The 15,030-nt window shown below is 41.6% G+C and overlaps 1 protein-coding gene across 1 annotated transcript in view; it reads left to right on the forward strand.

Moving 5' to 3' along the window:
- Positions 1-9,989: 9,989 nt before the first annotated feature.
- Positions 9,990-15,030, forward strand: part of ZNF652 (zinc finger protein 652) — a 48,908-nt gene continuing 43,867 nt past the window's right edge. The window contains exon 1 of the mRNA XM_081343700.1: positions 9,990-10,317. The gene's annotated coding sequence lies outside the window, so the exon portion shown is untranslated. The remainder of the gene's footprint in view (positions 10,318-15,030) is intronic.

Genomic DNA, 15,030 nt, shown 5'->3' on the forward strand with positions numbered 1-15,030 from the left:
TGCATTATTATATGCCACTTCTGCGAAAGGCAATAAGTCTGTCCAGTTCGTTTGCTGGAAATTAATAAAACATCTTAAGTACTGCTCAAGTACTGAGTTAGATTTTTCACATTGACCATTCCCCTGAGGGTGATGACTAGATGTCAGTCCTTGGGTGGTTCCTAAAAGGGATAAAAATTCCTTCCAAAATGCCAACGTAAATTGCACTCCTCTATCAGATATGATGCGTTGTGGAGCCCCATGCAGTCTGTAAATATGCTGTATAAACAATTTTGCTAATGCTTTTGCAGTGGGAATTTTTTGGCAAGGTATGAAATGTACTTGTTTAGAAAACAGGTCCGTGACCGTCCAGACTACTGTGTTCCCGTTGCTTTCTGGTAATTCAACTATAAAATCCATGGCTATTTCTTTCCATGGGGCTGAGGGGTTCGCCACCGGTTGTAACAGACCTGGCGGTTTCCTTTGCAGTCTTTTGGCCATCGCGCAAATTTGACAGCTGCCCACATAGCCCTCTATGTCCTTTTTCATGGATGGCCACCAAAATTGCCTTTTAGTTAAGTGTAAGGTTTTTACAAACCCAAAATGTCCTGCTGATTTCGTATCATGGCACAGTTGCATGAAATTGATTCTCTGGGTGGCAGGTATATATAGCTTCTCCCCCACCCAAGGCAGTCCATCTTTAATTGTACACACATGTCTATTTTTCTGGAACCATTCATCGCTTTCCAAAGACTTCCGGAATTCTATTCCAGTTTGGCTATCCACATTTGGCTTCATTTTTGCTTGTGCCCTGGTGGTGACTGGTGCTGCCAGTTGTTGTTCAGGCACAAGTGGTTTAAAGTCAGTAACCCATGTGCTATTATACTGGGGCATGCGAGATAATGCATCTGCCAGGAAGTTCTTCCCCCCCAGGTAAGTGTTTGAGAGTGAAATTGAATCGGTGAAAATGTTGGGACCAGCGGGCTTGCTTATGAGTGAGCTTCCTGGGCATTTTTAGTGCTTCCAAATTTTTGTGATCTGTCCAGACCTGGAAAGGTATTTTATTCCCTTCCAAAAATTGGTGCTATGTTAATAACGCTCACCTCAATGAGAATGCTTCCTTTTCCCATATTGGCCAACGTTCTCCAACGAGTTTTCTGGATGTATATGCACATGGTTGCAACGTCCCCTCATCATTTTCCTGTAGTAATATGGCTCCCACCGCTACATCACTTGCATCTGCCTGTATTACAAAAGGTTTGTCGGGATCTGGGTTTTTTAGTACAGGTTCAGCAGAAAAAAGTCTCTCTAGCCTCTCAAATGTTGCTTGACATTCCATTGTCCATTTTAGAGGCTGGCTGGATTTCACGGGGGACCCCCCCTTTTGTTTTCAACAAGTTTGTGAGGGGCATGGCTATTTGGCCAAATGCGAGGATGAATTGGCAGTAGAAATTTGCAAACCCCAGGAAACTTTGCAATTGCTTCTGTGTGCGGGGGGGGGTCCCCACTCTAATACTGCCCTGACTTTCTCAGGGTCCATTTCGATGCCCTCTGGGGATATGCGATATCCCAGGTAGTCAATTTTTTCCTGGTGGAATTCACACTTCGATAATTTAGCATGTAGGTGGGCAGCTCGCAACTTTTCCAGGACTGCTCTGACTAGTTTGATATGTTCCTCTCTGGTCTCAGTGAAGATAAGGATGTCATCTAGGTAGACCAGGACCCCCTTATATAGATGCTGTCTTATCACGTCATTAATTAATTGCATGAAGACTGCGGGGGCCCCTTGCAGTCCAAATGACAGTACTTTGAACTGGTAGCAACCCAATGGGCAGTTGAATGCAGTCTTCCATTCATCTCCTTCCTTAATCCTAATATGGTAATATGCTTCCCTCAGGTCTAGTTTAGTAAAAATCCTTCCTTTCGACAGGTGGGACAGCATATCCTTCGTTAGGGGTAGAGGGTACAGATTGCATTCACTAATTGTGTTCAGATTTCTATAATCTATACAACAGTGGTAAGACCCGTCCTTCTTCTCCCTGAGCAGAACCGGGGCGGCCACTTTGGATCTGGCAGGCTCCATAAACCCTCTTCCTAGGTTTTTCTTTATGAATCTTTCCATTTCTGCCATTTCCCTTGGGCTCATGGCATACATCCTGGGTTTTGGGAGTTTTGCCCCGGGTTTGAATTCTATAGCGCAGTCTGTGAGGCAGTGGGGGGAAGCTCATCTGCCCGTTCCTCACTGAAAACCTCAGCAAGGTCCCTGTATTCCTCCGGTATCTCTGGTAACCCCTTCTCTTTCCCCACTGATGCTGTCTCCTCACTCCGGGTTGGGGGGATGCTTTGGGGTTTTAAGCTTTTCTGCTCCCCCTTTGGGAAGTTGAGTTCTGCTGTCCTCCAGTTTATCCCGGGGTTCCATTTCTTCAGCCATTCCAGTCCTAAAATCATTGGGCATTCCATGCCTGAGGCCACTATAAACGTTATGTCTTCCTCATGAGACCCCAGGGATAGGTGAATTGGTAAAGTGGCTAGGGTAGCTGGTCCCCCCCCCTGCTATTGATCTATCTAATTGACTAAAGGAGATTGGTTGTTTTAGCCTCCTCACTGGGATGCTCAATCTGCCCACCAGCGTTGGGCTGATGAGGCAGCGGATGCAACCAGAGTCTTATCAGGGCTTTTATTTCGATGGCTTCAGGTATAGAGGAAGCTAATATAGTCACTGTCTTAAGTATGAGTGGAATGGATCCACTTACCAATGGTTCTCCCTCTGAGCTGTCTTCCGATGTGTCCACCATCCCTGCGGGGTAGGTTAGAGTCCAATCCCAGTTCTTGGCAGGGGTCATGGACTCTACTGCCTTTGTCCCCTTCATGGAAGATTCTTTTGTGTTGCTTTGGGACTTCCCCAGCTTCTTGGAAAATGATGCCTCTGTTTTACATGGAGGGGCTTTTGAGCGACATTCCGCGGCGCGGTGGCCCTCTCTCCCGCAATTGAAACATCCCATTGATTTTTTAGCTGTGGCTGGTGGTTTTTCCCCCTCGCGTGTTTGCTTGGATGGCAGGCGGCCCCATGGTTTTCCTCTGCGATGTCTCTTCAGTAGGTCTATTTCCACTTCCTCCGCCAGGACATACCAGTCGTTGAGATGGTGTGGGTCTCGTCGAGGCAGGCAAGCGTCATACAGGTCATAGTTTAGCCCGACTTTGAAATGGCTAAGGAGGATATCTTCTGGCCAGTTCAGCTTGCTGGCGATGGCTCGGAATTCTTGGGTATATTCGGCCACCGCCCGCCTGCCCTGCCTCATCATTTTGATTCTCTCCCGGGCCTTATGGTCAGTCAAAGGATCCTCAAACCGTCACCTCAAGGATGACATGAATCGGTTGAAGTCGTTGAGTTCTGGGGCATTGGAGTCATGCAGGTTCACCACCCAGTCTGCGGCCGGTTCGTCCAGGGCAGATTGCACAATTCGGATGCAGATTACTGGGGATATCCCGTCCGTATTCTTCCATATAGCTGAGGACTTGGGTTAGGAAAAATCCCAACCGTGATGGCTCCCCCTTGAATTTTGCTTCCAGGGGCAGGAATCTTTGACTGGAACGTTGTCGGCACCGCGGGTGGTATCGCTCCTCATCCTGATCCCTGTCTGTGGTTCGGGGGGGTACGGCTGAGGCAGCAACTTCTGTTCCAGTGGACGGCCCTGGGGTTGCAGGTGCTGGATCCCCTCCGTTACCTCTCCAATTGCGGCTCCAAGTGCTGCCTCGGCTGCGGTATTCAGCTTTCTCCTCTCGTAGTAAGCTAAGGGTTGCCTTCATCAGGCCAATAGCTCTTTCTAGTATCTGCTCCTCTTCACCGACATGCAGGGAGCTCTCCATCTCATGCCTCCATTCCGGTTGGTGGTCGCTCCGCCTCAGGGCCACTTCCCCCGATGCCTTTTCCCACTCATTTTTCCTTCCAACACCCATCGACCACCGGGGTTTTCGGTCGTGCTGCTCCACCACTTCTTCCCCGGAGGAATATGATGCTTCAGCTTCCCATCGTTTCTCGGATTTCCTTTGGGAGGAAGACTCCTTTTCCGTGGGGCTTCCCCCCTCTCTTGCTTCTTTGCCAGACATTGTATTTATTGCTAAGTCCCCCGGTAAGGTTTTCCCTTGCAGGTTGACTCTTATAGCAGATCCTGTCTACTGTCAGGACCCACCCCAATCCACATCTTAGGAAAATAAAGAACTCTTGGAGCTAGGGCTTGTCCAACAGGAGGTTTTACTAGGATGTGGTCGGTTGTGGAAATACAAGACAGGATCTGGAATTGTGTTACAACTTATGCTTTATAAAGAGTTCCCGGTTCAACCCACTCCCCTCAAAACCCATTTGGTCAGACCCACATCAATTAAACTTCGGTGTCAACCCTTTCATGGGAAAGAGGGAACTTCCCGTGTCTTTATGATTATTGCCTCCTTCCTTTTCAGATTCAAATGGAGATACAAACCAGATTCCCCCTCCCTTCCCCTCCTTTGTTGTCCTAAGATCAAAAGGGTTTTCCCTGGTCTTTGAATGCAGTCTCCCGCCAGTCTGAATAAACACCTTCTCCTCTCCCCCTCGAAGAAATGGCAGAATCCAGGGAAGGCACAATATTTTAAACATACATTTATGAATGTGATATAAATGGATTCTGACAATATGTTTATAGGAATTTTTTCTTAATAAAATGGAGTTTATTTCCAAGAAATATCCATAGCTGTCAAAAGAGGGGGAAAAACACACTGTTAAGCCCAAGGCCTAAAATTATCTATTTGTCAAATAGATGTTTTAAGATAGAGAAGCCACATGCTAATTTAGAAGAATTCAAGTTCTGAGCTGTTGCAAACTGAAAATATTAGGAGGAAATTGGGATCACAACCTAGAAAAAGGCCATGAGAAATACTGAGGGCTAGAAAGCACCTCTCTGTGGGAAGTAGGTTAAGAATTGCCAACTTCCAGAGCCAAGGAGACAAAAGAAAAGTCACAGAAGTGATAATATCTGCAAAGAAATTTCTATGTCACCCTATCTGTTAGCAAACAGATCATAGAGCAGAGACAGATGTGCTTTGTTATGTTTCTTTTCTTCCCTGCCTAGGCAATATGTTCTTTCATGCCAAAACTGAAATCAAAGGGGAGAAAAAAATCGCAGACAACCCAAACAATCTGAAAACTGGAATAACCCATTTATCTGTGGGATACTTTGCACACAGTGCTTTGACTTGATCTCTGAGGGAAGTGAAAGATATGCTTTAATGGGTGTGATTACATACTGGAAGTGCCATTTCAGTTTATTTCAGTGCAAGGGGAGACTTGAATTTTAAACCATATTATTATTATATCTTACATTATTATTTTTATGTGCTTTCTGCCATGATGACAGAAAGTAGTGTTAATTTTTATACCATTATGCCATGAAAACTAAGAAGTGTGCCAATTGTGCCCTTTTCTAGATCAGGGGGCTCTGGTCACTCATGGCTTGACTACTGAAACACACTGTATGTGGGGATGCCCTTGAAGGCTGCACACAAGCTTTAACTGGTCCAGAATGCAATGATCCAAGCACTGATACATGTCTCAGTGTACCCATGTAATACCTTTGCTTTGAAAGCTGCACTTGTTCTATCTGCTTCAGAGTACTTGAGGGTCCATTCTGCCTGATTAATTTGATCTGACATGGTTGGTGTCCGAGTTCCTTCAGTTAAGTAATGCCTTCTGTCAGGGCCCTATAATCAGTCTCTTTAGAATAAGATTCCTATAGAATAAGATTCCCCTCCAGATCCCACTCCAGGGTTTTGAAGGAGCCTGAAGACCTAACTATTCACCCATGCCTTTGATGAGGATGATCTCCTTTTAACCAACTTTATTATTCTACCATTTTTAACTTTTTGTTTCTTATTGTTTTTATTGTTGTTTTCAAAATTTAAATGTTCTCTAAATTGCCCAGAATTAAATAAATTTAATAAATAACAGTTTTGTCTTAGAGCTGAACTTTGGGGCATTTGAATTGTTTTAAATTCTAGCTCTTTCTAGCAACAATTATGACTGAAGAATCTGGGCTCAGTAGACTAACTGAATATTATATATGTCCAGTGACAATTGTGCAATTTACCTATGATAGAATCCAAAGAAAGCAAAATGCTTTTATTGATTTTAGACCTACCATCTAGATAGGTCTAAGCCTTCATTACAAAATTAATAGTTATTGCTGCAATAATAAATTGCAGGCTTCCCTTAAACGTAGTGCTTTCTAGATGTTTGTACAATTAGAATTCTTAACCACACAGAAATCCCAATCAGGTTGACGGCAGCAATATCAAACACATAACATTGAAGACAAACACACTGCACAATTTTGGGGTAAGCTACATTTGTTGTGGAATTATTAGCTGGAATTTTAGCCTTTATTATTAGCATTTTAATATTAGTATTTTAGCATGGCATCTTAGCCTACTTTGAAGTTTAGGAAACCACTGGACCATCTGTGACCTGTTGGATCATCATTTTGAAGGTATTTCCTTAGCAGACTCCTCAATGTCTTCAACAGCAGAGCTTCTAATATACTGCCTTCATAGGAAAAGTTGAAATTCTGGGAAATATTCAGAGATATACTGCTTTGAAATTAGCCCATGTTGAACTGAATAGCACAATCACCAGGAGTTGACTACATCAGACATTTTATGAAATTTTGTATTATTTCTTAAAATGTTTTATAACAATTGCCAAATTCCAATTCCATGTGACTCATGATTTTGAATGCATTCTGTAAATTAGCCCATTTGAGGTCCCTCACTTCAAAAACTTGCTCTATGATGTATTGTTTCACAGTTAAAGGTTATAGATACAGGAGTTTTAATAAGATAAACCATTTTTTCCTGTTAGCAAAAGCCATCTCCTTTAATGTGCAAAAAATACCTCTTTCAGGGACTCACAATTAAACATTCTAAAGTCCTTGAGGGGAGATGCAACATGTTTTAAAGGTTTTTATCTATTCTCACATCTAATCTTTTATTGATTTTTTGTTCTGATGCATGACATGCTGTATATTGAATTGATATATATTTTTTTGTACTTTATATGAAAATTTCACCATTTCAATAAAATGCTTTTGGTTTTGCCTAAAGCGTTTGTGGTTCACATAGGGCAGACATGTCAAACTCGCGACGTCACGTGACATCACGCAACATATCGGGACGGTTTTGCCATTGCTGGCAATGAGGTGGGCATGGCTTCCGGATGACACATCCAGCCCGTGGACCAGCAGTTTGACACCCCTGACATAGGGGGTGTTCGGAAAAAAAACACTTTGCAAAGGAACTGAATGTTTCTGTCAAATTCAAGAACTAGGTTCTTTACAGCTTGTCAGTCCCATACTTGAGTTTTTTTAGTATGTTCTAGCAAATAACCTAAAAATGTCATTGTAGTTGCTGAATTATTTGTTCAAGTTAGCCTTGTTTGTATTATTTTGTACAATTCCTCTACAGAAGACACTACATCTGGTTAGTTAACTAACCTTATGAAATTTGGAGTCCACTTATCACTTATACATAGAATGAAGGCTACTGCTAAGCTTGTAAGCCGCCCTGAGTCTTCGGAGAAGGGCGGGATATAAATGGAATTTTAAAAAAAACTTATCTCACTCCGAGTGACTTTCCCAAGTTTATTCCCACTGCAACAGTGCATTTTCATTCTATTATCACTGTACAATATATACAGAAATGTGCCATTAGATTCTGATTTATCTTTTCTGCCTAACTCAGCATTAACACATTAAAAGATCATCAGATTTTTTCCTGGGCCAAAATTATTTTTGAATTTTTTTAATCCACTTTAACAATGAATTGTTTTGTTTATTTCACATTAAGAACTTGTAACAAGGATGCCTACTAAAATAGTCCAGACAAAATTGTTTTATTCAATGAAAAGTGTGAACCAATTTTAAGCTCTTTCAATAAGGCTTTTGGATGTATCAGATGTTCTTTATCAAAAACCTCGGCAAAAAACAGGCTTTCTTCAGCAATAATGATGATGATGTTGGAAGGGATCTTGGAGGTCTTTGAGTCCAATCTCCTGCTCAGGCAGGAAACTCTATACCATTTCAGACAAATGGCTGTCCAGTCTCTTCTTAAAAACTTCCAGTGTTGGAGCATTCACAGCTTCTGGAGGCAGATTGTTCCACTGGTTATATGTTCTAATTGTCAGGAAATTTCTCCTTAGTTCTAGGTTGCTTCTCTTTCGTTAGTTTCCATCTGTTGCTTCTTGTCTTGCCTTCAGGTGCTTTGGAGAATAGCTTGACTCTCTCTTCTTTGTGGCAACCCAAGATATTGAAACATTGCATCATGTCACCCCTTGTTCTTCTCTTCATTACACTAGACATACCCAATTCCAGCAACCCTTCCTTATATGTTTCAGCCTCCAGTCCCCTAATCATCTTTGTTGCACTTCTCTGTACTCTTTCTAGAGCAGTGGTGGCGAACCTTTTAGAGACGGAGTGCCCAAACTGCAACCCAAAACCCACTTATTTATCGCTGGGTGCCAGGTGGGCGTGGCCCACTGAGTGGGTGTGGCTGTGATGGTCATGGAAGATTGGGTGGGTGTGGCCAAGGTGGGTGTGGTCACCTCAATGTTGCTCATGGGGAGGACACCTGTGGGGAGGGGGGGTTGGGGTATCTCCAGGAGGTCTCTGCCTGACACCATCGGCCCCCGAACACAGAGGCCAGGGAGCACATGGGGGCCAATGGTGTCCGTCAGTAGCCACAGCCTGCTGGCCCCTTGACAGGGGCACTCTGGGGCTCCGCAGCCCGTCGCCAGCAGTTCAAAGAAGCTGCCTCTGAGATGGATGGTCGGCCAACAGCTGAGGAGATGATGCAGTGGGTTGTGCCTGAGAAAAGGAGAGCATCCGAGGCCAAGAGGGACGGGATGGGGGAGGAGGGATACCAGCCATGCCGGGATGCATTCAGCCATGTGGGACCCCGGCAAATTAGCAGGCGGCTGGTTGAAGAGACAGTTGCCACCTCTGGGGCATGGCCACAGAGGGCTCTTAGTGCCACCTCTGGCACCCGTGCCATAGGTTCGCCACCACTGTTCTAGAGTCTCAACATCTTTTTTACATAGTGGTGACCAAAACTGGATGTAAGTGTGGCCTTACCAAGGCTTTGTAAAGTGACATTAGCACTTCTTGTGATCTTGATTCTATCCCTGTTAAATGCAGCCTAGCACTGTGTTGGCTTTTTTGGTAGTTACAGAACACTGCTGGCTCATATTTAAGTGATTGTCCACTAGGACTCCGAGATCCCTCTCACAATTGCTACTACTGAGCAAGGTAGCAACTCTTTCACTTTTTTCACCATTGAATTTCATTTTGTTAGCGCCCAATGTTCAAGTCTGTCAAGATCCTTCTGTATCTTAAGCCTGTCGTATGTTCAGAGGCTTTTTCCAGTAGAGAGAGAGAAAGAGAGGGAGGGAGGGAGGGAGGGAGGGAGAGAGAGAGAGAGAGAGAGAGAGAGAGAGAGAGAGAAACACACACAAAGCTGGTGCTTTTCGATGATGGGGGATATTTTATGCTTTGTTTCCCGCCTCCCCCTCCGCTTTTTTTGTCTTCGGCTCTCACCTGTGGCAAAGTGAATTCCCCGGAACGTCAGACATTGATTTTTACCACGCACGCGCTGGCCAGCCAACCTTTCCATTGTAACGTAAGCGCGTTCATACCCCCGGGACGAGGCGGGCGCGGGGGGGGGGGGAAAGAGCAGCGGCACAGCGAGCAAAATAAGAGATGACGACGGACTAAGCTCTTTAACTGACGCTCACGGTAGTGTTCGCGCCCATGCGCGCGCAGGAAAAGGACCGGGTAGAGGAAAATCCCTGAAAAAGGAAGCTGAGGAAAGCCGCGCGTTCTCGCGCGAGAGCTTCTACGCAGGCGCATTCGTTATCTTCCTCAGGACTAGCCAGAGAGCGACGCTTCAGAAAAAACGAGTGGGGGGGGCGGGCGTAATCGCGAGGTTGACTGACTGACTGCCTTGGTTGGCTGCGACGAGGGCCACGTAGCGCTGCGGCGGCGGCGGCGGCGGCAGCAGCAGCAGCAGCAGCAGCAGCAACAGGGAAGGCGACCGAAGGATAGGCAGAACCACGGCGGAGGTAGCTGCGGAGGGGCCAAGGCCTAGTCCTAAAAACAGGCGGCGGCGGGGGCTCTAACCAGGGGAGGGCAGGAAGGAAGGAGGGCCCTGACCGCCCTCTCCTTCCCCCTCCCCTCCCCCGCCTAAGCATGGATCGCGGCGACGGTGGCGGCGGCGATGGAGCGGTGGAGGCGACAACGGCGGACGATCCCGGCCTGGGTGAGTTCGTGCAAGGCAAGAGGCCCAGTTGGCAGAAGGAGCAGGACTTGATGAGCCCCTGAACTTCATTCGTTTAATTAGTTATATCCCACTTTTCCAGGAAGTGCAGTGATACAGGTTTCCAGCACAATAAAAGTATATTTCGTCAAACGTACGTCTGAGCATGCACAAAGTAACATATTGATATGCTTTGGATAAAGTTAGCAAAATTTATCCCAGAGGACATGGCTGTCAGGTAGGCATGGTCATCTTGAAACTCGTATTTGGAGCAATATTTCTTACAACCATCCTTCACTCTGCAGAAGTGGAGGTCATAGAGCTAATGAAAACGGTTATGAGTTTGGTTACTTTGAAGACTTTTAAGTTGAAGCTTATTTGAAACACAAAATTTTGAAAAGTTGAGATAGAAGTTAGCTTGAGATGTGTGTTGTGTGTGTGTGTGTGTGTGTATATATATATATATATATATATATATGTTAAATGCTTGTTAACTAATTAAAATTTACACACACATATATATGAACACACATGTATATATATGTACATCCTATATATATATATATATATATATATATATATATATATATATATATATATATATATATATATATATATATATATATATATATATATATATATATATATATATATATATATATATATATATGTATGGGATGCGGTGGCTCAGTGGGTTAGGACGCTGAGCTTGTCAATCAGAAGGTCGGCAGTTTGGCGGGTCGAATCCCGAGTGCCGCGTAACAGAGTGAGTGCCTGTTATTCATCCCAGCTCCTGCCAACCTAGCAGTTCGAAAGCACGTAAAACTGCAAGTAGAAAAAAAAGGACCACTACGGTGGGAAGGTAACAGTGTTCCGTGCGCCTTTGGTGTCTAGTCATGCTGGCCACATGACCACAGAGACGTCCTTGGACAAGCGCTGGATCTTTGGCTTTGAAACGGAGATGGCCCCTAGAGTTAGAAATGACTAGCACACATATGCGGGGGAAACTTTACTTATGTGTGTGTGTGTGTGTGTATAGATATAGATATAGATAGATATAGATATATATTACTTTGACACTTCAAAAAGGATTGGACTTCACTACTTCATGTTTAGCTTTGAAATATCTCAAGATGAGGAAGTAGTATCATGTGTATTTTGCATCCTTACATTAACAGTTCCTTTTTGTTTTCTGAATTCTACCAGAAAGCAAAGGGATTCTTGGTTATTATAAACAAGAAATGCTGTATAGTATTTTTTTTACATATCTATGGTTTTCCCTTTCCAACCTATAGAGACTGCATTCTTATATACTGTTAAAAGTAATCTCCCCTGAATATGCATTTAATAAAGATTTGCTGTAGTTCAAATAATGTAAATAAAAAGAAATCTGAAGTTATTTTCCATCCTCTTCTCCAGTTGTGAAATACACTGAAGTTGTCCAAATAGATAAATAAATAAAATGTCAATGTCTGCATGCTTATAAAATACTTGACAGCATGTGGTTTTCATAAAGCATTTATGTATTAGGCTTTGGGTGATACATCCATATGAAATCTGAGTTCAGACATTCTGCATAAGAATACATCTTATTCTTCAAGTGCTAATCTTTTGTTGTATGTTGAAAAACAATATATTCAGATAAATGCTGAGAATGATATTGTGAGAGAAATTAATAAATAGTGTTTGGAAAGCCAACATTGTGATTGAATTAACATAAATATCTGTTCTCCTTGATGTTCTGCCTGACAAAATAGTAGACCTTGTGAAACTCTACTACTCCCAAGAAAAATGTGCAATTAGGAAACAGACGTGCAGTATTTTTTACAAAGATGGGTTTTGCAATAGTTATAATATCTTTAGATGGAGATGGACGTGATATTTCCCAGAGCAAGAACAAAATGGAGAGAGATGAAATGTGTGGAATAGGAAAGATATTGTGCTTAGAATACTTGAAAATATTATACATTACTGGCATCAGATGTTACTAGGGGCTGGCAATAAAAAATAAATAAAACAAAATAGTGGCTGGTATTGTATAGATGCTTAACCACCTGAAAACCAACTCATTCTGAGTTATTCTGTTTTTCCTATTATCTTTATGCCTGATAAGTAGTTACTTGGGTAATATACTTGCCAGAGTTATATTAGTTCAGATTTTGTTTGTGTACAACAACTTTATGCAACAAGGATGCATAATTGACTTTCTTCAGATATATTTATATTTCTTCTAGATGCAGTTCAAGTTTCTGGTTGTCGTCTTTAAAACTTTTCAGGGCTTTGGACCTGGGTATATCTGGGATTGCCTAGTTCTGATTATATCTGCCCACCCAATGACTCCTCCCTTCCTTCATCTCTGGAATTGCATTCAGATTCTGTTGATTTTACAGAGGCTTTTAAAAACTGCTACATCATCAGGACAGGGGAATGTTATGAGTTTGCCTTGGAGTATGGTTGCAATTGTTATTGACCAATGATATAGTTACTTGGTGAATAGATAATAGATGATTTTGTGGTTTCTTTTTCTCCATTTTTATGTATTTTTTAATCCTATTTACAAATGAGGGAATATAAGCCATGCAGAGTTGATAACAATTGGAATAGCACATCAGCCTAAATCAGGGGTGTCAAACTGCCGGCCCGCGGGCCGGTTTCATCATACCGAAGCTGCGCCTGCCCCATTGCCAGCAGTGCAAAAAGAGTTGCGATACGTTGTGACACATCACGTGACGTGGCGAGTTTGTCACCCATGGCCTAACTAAAGTAATAAATAGATAAGTGAATAAGTAAAAATATATTCAGGTTAGTGTGTGTCTGAGTAACACCACTTTTAACAAGAGAACGATGTTTAAATCATATTTGTATTCTGTAACAATGCATGGTAACAATGGTACAAAGGAAATTGCTATGCTGATGTTCTATATATTATATGATGGAGAAATAGAAGGCTTAAAAGAAGACATTAAGGTAGTTGTATCATGATTTACATTACATGGTTAGGAAAGGCAAGAATATTTTCTAGTACCAGTAGGCTTAACAGTAATTCTAAAATATGGATATTAGCCAGATGCACTGCAGCTTTGAGATACTACAATCAGTGGGAGTGTGTATTTCCCAGCAAACTGTTACAGATAAGAAACCGCAATGATTACAGTTGCTATAATAATCTGTGTTCATTTGGAGGCACATTAGTTCTTTCAACTTAACATAATGAATAAAATGTTTTCTGCAGTGGCAGCATGAAGGGGAAGGATGCTTTAACTGATTTGAAATTAATCTAGATTTGGGAGACACATTTTCATTTTGCATTCTAGATAATTTAATTAAAAGTTGGTTTAAATATTATTTATTTTATTGCTTGCTTTAATACATATGCTGGATTGCTTGTGGTGTGAGTTAACGACAGGACAGTTTCTGGATAGTTACTGAACCCATGCCTCACTTAAAATTAAAATTCCAAAAGGTGCTTTCTTTGGTTGCCATGTGAACCTGGCAGAAGGCCCACCTGTTTTAAAAAGTTGCAGACATGTTTATGTTCCAGCATCCTCCAAAGCATTTTTAAAGAATCAAATCAGAAATGCTACACAGCCCTAATAATGAAAAGTCTTCTTACACTATATTATGAATGCAAACAATACTTACAGATATTCATATTGTTTGGTGTGCAGGCCTGGAATTATTGAGAACAAGATTCTATACCATGTTCTTTCTATGAATGTTTTGAGGGTGCTGATATTAATGTTATAATGATTATATTTTTAATTAAAATATTTAAATCTACTTTAGCATTTTTTTGTGTTTTATTACAATTGCTGTTTAATAGAAAAACCACAAGTTAAAAGAGAGAATACAGTGAATACAAGTTTTATTTGCTTGCATTGGCCATATCAATCCTCTTTCCAATGTGACCACCCTGTCTTTCCAAATTACAGCAGTAATTGAATAGATTTATTTGTTAGTGTGTCCTGACATGTTAACAAGAACTATGGCATGCCATATGAAATCAGTATATGCTGCATTATTATGAATTCTTCTTGGGTATGTAATGCATCCTGCAAGGAGGGTAGTAATTAAAGTACCTCATAAAGGCTAGTTTCAGGGTGGATAATAATGATTTTTTTAAAAATAAAAAAATATTTTTTATTTAAATTGGATTTTTTATTTTTATCAAATTTATTTTAATAAAATGCTTTTGGAGTAAAAATCTATCTAAATATAGTTTTCTATTTAAGATACATTAATAATTTAGTTTATTCAGCATGAAATGGAGCTTAGTTATGTAGCATGAGGCTGTATATTCTGCAATATTTACATTTTTTGTAAACTCGTTCAATGAATCCAAGCTCTGCAAGCTGAGATAATATGCACTGCATTAATGTATTCACACAATTTCACAGTAGCCATGAGATAACTCATAAAACAAAGTTCAGGAATATTCCTTTATCCCATTGTTTTGCAAATCTAAGTATATCAAAAACTGTATGATTGTTTGAAGAAAAATGCATCTGTACCATGCTCTAAGTATTTTAATAAAATAAACGAATTTGAGTAGTTTTCCAACTATGTGTGATTAACCTATTAACCTAAAATCGGTTCTGATATCACTGTTTTACTAACCTGAAGCTTATTATTTTAAATAGGAAACCTTCATTTTGTTTGGAAATAATAAAGATTCTAACTACCAGCAAGAATGAGTCCTTACATTTTAAAGAGCAC

The sequence above is a fragment of the Vipera berus genome, assembly GCF_964194415.1.
Source record: "Vipera berus genome assembly, chromosome: Z".
NCBI classification, from domain to species: Eukaryota; Metazoa; Chordata; class Lepidosauria; order Squamata; family Viperidae; genus Vipera; species Vipera berus.